Source organism: Scyliorhinus canicula, chromosome 2 (assembly GCF_902713615.1).
Source record: "Scyliorhinus canicula chromosome 2, sScyCan1.1, whole genome shotgun sequence".
Classification (NCBI taxonomy): domain Eukaryota; kingdom Metazoa; phylum Chordata; class Chondrichthyes; order Carcharhiniformes; family Scyliorhinidae; genus Scyliorhinus; species Scyliorhinus canicula.
In genome coordinates this window covers 218,000,543-218,008,732 of record NC_052147.1, presented here as the reverse complement: position 1 = coordinate 218,008,732, position 8,190 = coordinate 218,000,543, and the positions used below count along the sequence as shown (strand labels likewise).

General features: G+C 43.4%; 2 non-coding genes across 2 annotated transcripts; both read left to right on the top strand.

Annotated features, from left to right (window-relative positions):
- The first annotated feature begins 2,637 nt into the window (after positions 1 to 2,637).
- On the top strand, positions 2,638 to 2,708 carry trnag-gcc. The gene has a single exon. It is a non-coding gene; the product is annotated as a tRNA-Gly (tRNA).
- A 318-nt stretch (positions 2,709 to 3,026) lies between these two features.
- On the top strand, positions 3,027 to 3,098 carry trnaa-cgc. The gene has a single exon. It is a non-coding gene; the product is annotated as a tRNA-Ala (tRNA).
- Positions 3,099 to 8,190: the final 5,092 nt, after the last annotated feature.

Sequence of the window (8,190 nt, the reverse complement as noted above, 5' to 3'; positions counted from 1 at the left end):
AAAGTCACATTGTCGCTGAGCACGCCAGAAGGGAGAAAGAGTGTCTCCTCCCCCTTTCCAGCACTGGCAGCAGGTCATCTTTCATCCTCCCTTTCCTTACTCCAGGCCAAAGAAGCAAAAGAAGCGACAGCAAACAAACACATGGCCTTCAGGCATTTACAGCTACCATCAGGAACAATCAGCAAATACAACCTGCAGCAGCACTTAAGAATATTGTTTATTGAACAGTCACTGATGGCACCCAGCTCCTCGACCAGGCCCTTCCAACTCGGGTCTCCACCAACCCCCCCCCCTCCCCCCCCCCCACCACCCCCCAACCCATCCCACTTCGAGCACTGAGGCAGCAGCTCCAGTGCCCCTGGGCTGCATGCCCGATTTTGAAGATGGCTACTCACCTCCTCCGATCCCCACAGCAGCCATTGCACAACTTTACATAGGTGTGCTAAAGGGCGCCCACGTGACCTCCCACTGGGGAGCCAGTTAGATCCCGGGATGCCGTTAGATAGGGCATTTATCTCATTAGTGAGATGGAGATTGTCTTCAATCGGTGTTAATTGGTACCCGGGCGGGATCCGAAACCTGCCAAAGGAAGCGGGCCAGTTAGATCAGAAACCAATCGATGCCCATCGGTGTGGATTCCGATTTTGACCTCTCCTTCGATCTAACCTGCTTGCACAGATTCACATCGGGCTCAACGCAGCTGTTAGATCACGCCCCAAGGCTGTCTCCTTTGGGGCTTAAGATTTATTATTCCATCAAGCTTTAGAGAGAGATTATTAGAAGTACTTCATCAAGAGCACACAGTAATAGTTTGCAGGGCAGCACGGTAATGTCACAATGCCAGGGTCCCAGGTTTGATTCCCCGCTGGGTCACTGTCTGTGCAGAGTCTGCAGGTTCTCCCTGTGTCTGCGTGGGTTTGCTCCGGTTTCCTTCCACAGTCCAAAGACGTGCAGATTAGGTGGATTGGCCATGATAAATTGTCCTTAGGAACCAAAAAGGTTAGGAGGGGTTATTGGGTTGTGGGATAGGGTGGAAGTGAGGGCTTAAGTGGGTCGGCGCAGACTTGATGGGCCGAATGGCCTCCTTCTGCACTGTTTTACATGTTTTCACTTAACAGATGTGATGCGCTATAAATTGTACTAAAGACATGAATGGGTACAAGAGAGGCTTTATTACAGTTAGATGTTTATCCTCCGACTGCAGCTGGTAGAATGGCTGCTCAGCAGGGCCGGTGCTAGGAATTGCGGGCCCAATTAGAAAAGTGATGGCGGGGCCCCTACTCTACAAAAGTAAAAATTTATGTATGTTTATATTTCATGTAGTATGCTCGTCTTTAACCAAAAAAAAACATTAAATGCTTGATATACTAAAATGTTGAAACTTACTTACCCGGGCGGAAGGATTTGGCGGCGCAGGGCTGAAGGATTTGTCGACGGTAATGCGGTGCGTTCCCCAAAAGTAAAAACTACCCTATAGTTCCTCTTAGAATACAGATAAGGCTTCAAACAGTAACTCTGTCGCCGCTGGCACGGGGCTCCCTTAAGGTGCGGGGCCCAATTTGATGAAATTGGTCAAATAGGCTGAAAACCAGCCCTGCTGCTCAGGAGAACTCATACATATTTATACGGCTCCTTGAGGCCGGAGCTAGCCGGCAGGGGCTAACGGCGAACCTGTAGTACAGGTACTGCTGTACATCCCCTAATACAGGCACACACACAATTACACCGTGGAGCACCACAAGATGTGAATCTCCAGCATTTACATTTTTAAAATCAGCTGTCTGTTTACTTTGTTAATTGCTGCTTCCTTTGGGATGACTGGACATATCGAGTGTCAAGTCTAATAAAACCCCAGACTCATTGAGACTCAGTCAAAACGGAGTCAGACTCAGTTTTCTCCTCAGCTACTTTAATATTGCTCATGCAACATGTAATTTGTCTGTTACCCATTTATTTCATGTGGTGCCACTATCTCTGGTTAATAACTGCCACGTCGCTAATCTGACATCTAGTATTGGGATGTGCAGAAATTTCCTCCAACTACATAATTTGCGAAAGCAAATTGTGACTTTGGTCCCCATCCTGCACTCCTTTTCCCATCCATTGACTAGATCATCGTCTCAGGCTGAAACTGTTGACAGCCTTTCGGTCCTAAGATGAGCTTCTGACCCGACATAATAATCTTTATTATTGTCACAAGTTGGCTTACATTAATACTGCAATTAAGTTACATCCACTCCATCATGGGCTAGGCCCACCTACTTCCACCGGAAAGCTAGTGTTTGAAACAAACATGTTGGGCTTTAACCTGGTGTTGTCAGACTTCTTACTATCTTGACCTCAGCCGTGTGTGGCCCTTTCCCATTTACTTTTGCTGCAGACTTGCTGACACTAGGACGGTGAGCTTAGTTTTCCCTGGTGAGGGCTTGTTTATCCACCTGACAGCACAAGTGTATAGTTCATTCAGAGCAGCTTGGCTGCAAAGAATCCTTCAGGAAATTCAGAGTGGATTGACGAGAAAAATGTCAATGAATTAATGAATGGTCGTCCTGAGCTGTGAATGCTGAGTCCGATTACAGATGGAGAACGACCGTTGGTGGTTGCAGTTGTATAGTGCGTGCGCGCTGCGTTCCCTATGCATCGGTGGTTCAGTGGTAGAATTCTCGCCTGCCACGCGGGAGGCCCGGGTTCGATTCCCGGCCGATGCAACGATTTTTTCCCCCCCCCCACCCAATTAATCATTTATTTTTATTTGAAAAAAAACTCGAATATTTGTTCCCAATCAAATTTGAATTTTTACGCTGCTCCGGTCGGAGGAAACAAATTGATCTTGTGAGTCTCACCGACCCGAGAGCGAGAGGTTGGCGCCTCGGTGGTATTTGTCAACCCTTACGGAGATAAATCTCCAGCTGAACGGTCGACACAACAGGCTAGCTTCATCAACTAAAATCATATTTTAAACCTCCTCCAACAACGGCCGCAGTCAAATCCACTTGAGCCATTATTTAGCGGCACTTTTCGGGCTTGGGGATGTAGCTCAGTGGTAGAGCGCGCGCTTCGCATGTGTGAGGTCCCGGGTTCAATCCCCGGCATCTCCAGAAGGCTGCATTTTATTTATCTCCTGGTCCAGTCCGATCCTCTACTTTAACAAATTCAGTTGCACAGACTACCCTCAGAGCCAAAGGGATGAGATGTTTAAACAGCCAAAAAAAAATTATTTTTGGCTTCATGACGACTTAAAAGGCAAAGCAAAATCATGAAGAAACGCGAGGTTTGCCGTGCGTCAATTAAGAAGCGGAAGTTCCAAAAAGGAAATTTACCTCGGTCTACATCACCCGATTTCTGGGGAAGATCTGGGAATCTTTTTTCCAAACAAAGGTAACAGGTTTTACACAGGTAACAGAAAGAAAAACCCCAGCTCTGGGGAATGTGTATTAAACTCAGACAATCCAGCCTGGGGAATAATGGCACAATTTGCAACCAATTTCAAAATTGATTTTAAAATTTGACATTAATCCCAACTCTATTGCAAGCAATATTTAGCAATTCATAACTTGTCCTTGGAGATGCTGCTTTAAACCAATACTGGAGGTGCCCCACATCATGTCCACAATTTGTTAGCCCATTGCTCAACATGAGGCTACATCCATGTGTGAATTTGCCGGTAATACATCTGTGATTTAATTATTTCAGCAGAATCTGGGACAAAGGCTAGTAATTCCAATAAGATTTCGATGGGATGGAGCAATTTGCCAAATAACCTGTATCATGAATAACCATGAAGAGATATGTGAATGAAGGAACATATCTCTTCATTCAACTGAGGAAGGAGCAGTACTTCGAAAGCTCGTGTTTGAAACAAACCTGTTGGATTTTAACCTGGTGTTGTAAGACTTCATACGGGGATGAGAGAGGCACATACTTCTTTGACCTGCCTCTATAATATCAGGTTAACCCCAGGCATTCCAGCCTGTTGACTTTGATAGGTCCAGCAGAATCTGCACCTGCTAACCACAGGTGTAGATCCTATTCAGGTCTGTAAAAAGGCCACTGAATGCAGGAAATAGAGGTAATCAACACCAGACGAATTGCCTTTATTACCCACCATGGTCCAATTTGTCCTTTTCAAAGTTTTGGAGTGCTGCTCTAAATTTTGTCTCCACAGCGAGGTTGGTCCCACTGTTGACTATTCAATACTCTAATCCTCCCATTCCTGAAATTTTGATCTCATCACGGCATACCAAGTTAGCTTCCTGAATTTCTGCTGCGCACACATCTCCTCCCTCAAAGGAGTCTGTTAACATTTTAGACTTCGGAGATCAATGTCACCCAGCACATCATTGTCAAAGAGATTGAATAGAATGGGGAATGGTGCCTACTATTGTGCCTCCTAAACCTCCACTTTCATTAGAAATAGATTCAATGTGTTTCCCATCTGCCTTTACTTGAGTCTTGGAGCTGGGGAATATTTTCAGATAAATCCAAGATTTCACCATTTATTTTCCATAACTTCTAGGTTCATCCGAACAAGTGGTGCATTGAAGCACTTTGTCAACAGTCGTATAAGGATGGAGTAATCAAATTATCCCATGGTGTTCCACCACCTCAAACCCCAATGCTCTTAAAATCTAACTTGTTTCTTCATGATTATACCAAAGGTTTCCAAAGCATTCAATAACTGTGTCACAAACATTTGGGGAATGACTTTGATAACAGCAAAATATTATCCCAGTACAATTTCCCATTCATCATTATCTCAGCTGTACTGTGGAACAATAAAGATTTACACACCTCAGATAAAGATCCTTGGATCAATGACTACCAAGTTTGATGTTAATTCTAAACCCTGAAAATGTCCACCTAAGTCTTTCGAAGCAGAATAGACCAGTCATTGATTGGCATTAGCCCAGATAAATCCTTTTAACTACAAATGATACAAAGATTAACCAATGAAAAAAATATGTACAATAATATTTGTGTAATTGCTAGGCCTTGCAGACAATGTGACCTATTAATGTTTCACCTCCCTAAAATCCTTCCTGACATTGCAAGTTGCGTATCATAATTTAACTTTGCTTGATTGTTCTGAAGAGGCTTTATGCTCTGCACCTTCACCTCATAGTTCTTTTTCCCTCCATAGTACCTTGAAAAGAATCTGCTTAGTGAATAAGTAGCAGGTACTATCTTCAATTTGTTTTTCACTTTGGCCACAGATCCAAAAATAAAAATTAGCCACATTAACTAGCATCGAGTCTGTTTTACCCTGAATCACAATGATCCACTCTTAGATGTCATGCTCAGCACCATATTTCTTGTAGCTCAGTGCCTTGATGCCAACAACCACTCCAATTTGGTGGTTATCGCATTGTAAGACTCCCATCTGTCTCAAGAGCTGCCACATTGACAATGAAGATAAGCAGCCCCGTGGACAAAATTTCTCAGCAATGTCAAACAAGACAACTTTAAACCAAAAAGATGTGCCAAGGTATTCCCTACTGCTACATGATTGATTGCTCTTCTTGTGACTGTCCCTTAATGGGTGAAATGCAGAAAGGGAGAAAAAACCTACTAACACCAAAATGTTTACAAAATAATAAGTTAAACAGTTTTACTCTTTTCAGATTCTGACAGATCAGCTCTGTGTTTCCAGCATTTTCTATTTTTAAATGCACGAGGAAGTTCTAAACATAGATTTCCTAAAAAGAACTGGTGTGTGTGACTATTACCCTCGTACTAAGATACAGCAGATGCCATTGGTATTTGCAATTTGAAAATCTGCCAATATACAACAAATGTTATTAGATATAAACTATGTTACTACTTTACAAATACAGTATGCAGAATTTTATTTCAGGTTATGTTTATTTAAAGCAATCTGATTAACTTATTCATGAATCATGAATAATATAGTTTACAGTGATGCTCGTTTCCAGGCAATGATAGTTCTTTATTAGACAATAAGATGCCCTTCCAAAATAAAAAAACAAATTGCAAACAAAAGACTTTTTTAAAAATCCATACCCATCCACATTAACTATCTTATCTGTACAATCTTGGAGAGCTTTCCATCTATAAGTAACACTCACACATAAGCCAACTATATTTAACTCAGATAATACTCGCTTCAGGGTTTGCTGGAAATAATTTCAACGACAGAAATTCATCAGTTACTTATTATCGGCGTAGAAAGGCACATCCTAATGTGCACAACTGCATACAATCATTTTCAATGCCATCTCTGTAGTAGCAGCAGTTTGGAGTTTAAATAGTTGTCATGCTGGTGACGCTATTTGGCTTTCCATGCTAATGAGAAGTTAAGAAAAGGCACTTACTATGATGCCTGCAAGACTGGTGCTTGTGTTTGAGTCCCATGAACATTAGCACTTATGTAAGCAGCTGCAGCACTGTTTGCAAACATGTACAGTTTTTCCACTTGGCATGACAAAGCAGTTATTGCAGTGTATACTCACACTAAAAAATCCATTCTCAGAGCAAAACAGCATCTTGTAGAAACAAGAGTCAAAATCAGACATGTTGTTACGGAGGGAGTGGGGGCAGGGGAGGAGGCAAGAGCAACTTTGAGAGCAGAAAGGGTAACCATGCCACTGCAAAAAAGGGTGGGGTGGAGGAAGGGCGTTTCCAGGAAAGAGGGGAAAGGGTTTTGTGAAAAGATCTCACGGTGATCATAACATATATAGAAACATGCATAGGAAAATAGAAGTAGGAGGAGGCCATTCGGCCCTTCGAGCTTGCTCCGCCATTCATTATGAGCATGGCTGATCATCAAATTCAATACCCTGATCCCGCCTTCCCCAATATCCCTTGATATATCTAATTCCTTCTTGAAATCACACAACGTTTTGGCCTCAATGACTTTCTGTGGTAGTGAATTTCACAAATTCCCCATTTTCTCCTCACCTCAATCTTAAATGGTGTAACCCTTATTCTCACACTGTAACCCTAGTTCTGGACTGCCTCATAGAATCATAGAATTCACAGTGCAGAAGGGGGCCATTCAGCCCATCGAGTCTGCACTGGCCCTTGGAAAGAGCATACTACTTAAGCCCATGCGTCCACCCTATCCCCGTAACTTCACCTAAACTTTTGACAATAAGGGGTCATTTGGCATGCTAATCCACCTAACCTGCACATATTTGGACAGTGGGAAGAAACCGGAGCACACAGAGGAATCCATGCAAACATGGGGAGAAAGTGCAAACTCCACACAGACAGTTACCCGAGGCTGGAATTCAACACAGGTCCCTGGAGCTTTGAGGCAGCAATGCTAACCTTGAGCCACCGTGCCGCCCACCATCGGGAACATTCTTTCTGAATCTAGCCTGTCTAACTCTGTTAGAATTTTTAAAGTTTCTAGGAGATCCCCTCCCACTCCTCTGAACTCCAATGAATATAATACTGACCGATTTAGTTTCTCTTCACGTAACTGTCTCACTATCCCAGGAATCAGTCTGGTAAACTTTTGCTGCACTCTCTCCATAGCAAGAACATCCTTCCTCAGATAAGGATACCATAACTGCACACAATACTCCAGGTGTGGCCTCACCAATGCCCTGTACAATTGCAGTAAAACATCTCTATTCCTATTCTCAAATCCTCTCACTATGAAGGCCAACTTCCCAGGGCCAGTGCAGACTCGATGGGCTGAATGGCCCCCTTCTGCACTGTGAATTCTATGATTCTATGATGCAGTCCAGAACTAGGGTTATAGTGTGAGAATTCAGTTACTAGTGGTGTACCACAAGGATCTGTTTTGGGGCCACTGCTGTTTGTCATTTTTATAAATGACCTGGAGGGGGGCATAGAAAGATGGGTGAGTAAATTTGCAGATGATACTAAAGTCGGTGGAGTTGTGGACAGTGCGGAAAGATGTTGCAGGTTACAGAGGGACATAGATAAGTTGCAGAGCTGGACTGAGAGGTGGCAAATGGAGTTTAATGCAGAAAAGTGTGAGATGACTCATTTTGGAAGGAGTAACAGGAAGACAGAGTACTGGGCTCATGGTAAGATTCTTGGTAGTGTGGATGAGCAGAGAGATCTCGGTGTCCATGTACATAGATCCCTGAAAGTTGCCACCAAGGTTGATAGGGTTGTTAAGAAGGCGTATGGTGTGTTAGCTTTTATTGGTAGAGGGATTGAGTTTCAGAGCCATGAGGTCATGTTGCAGTTGTA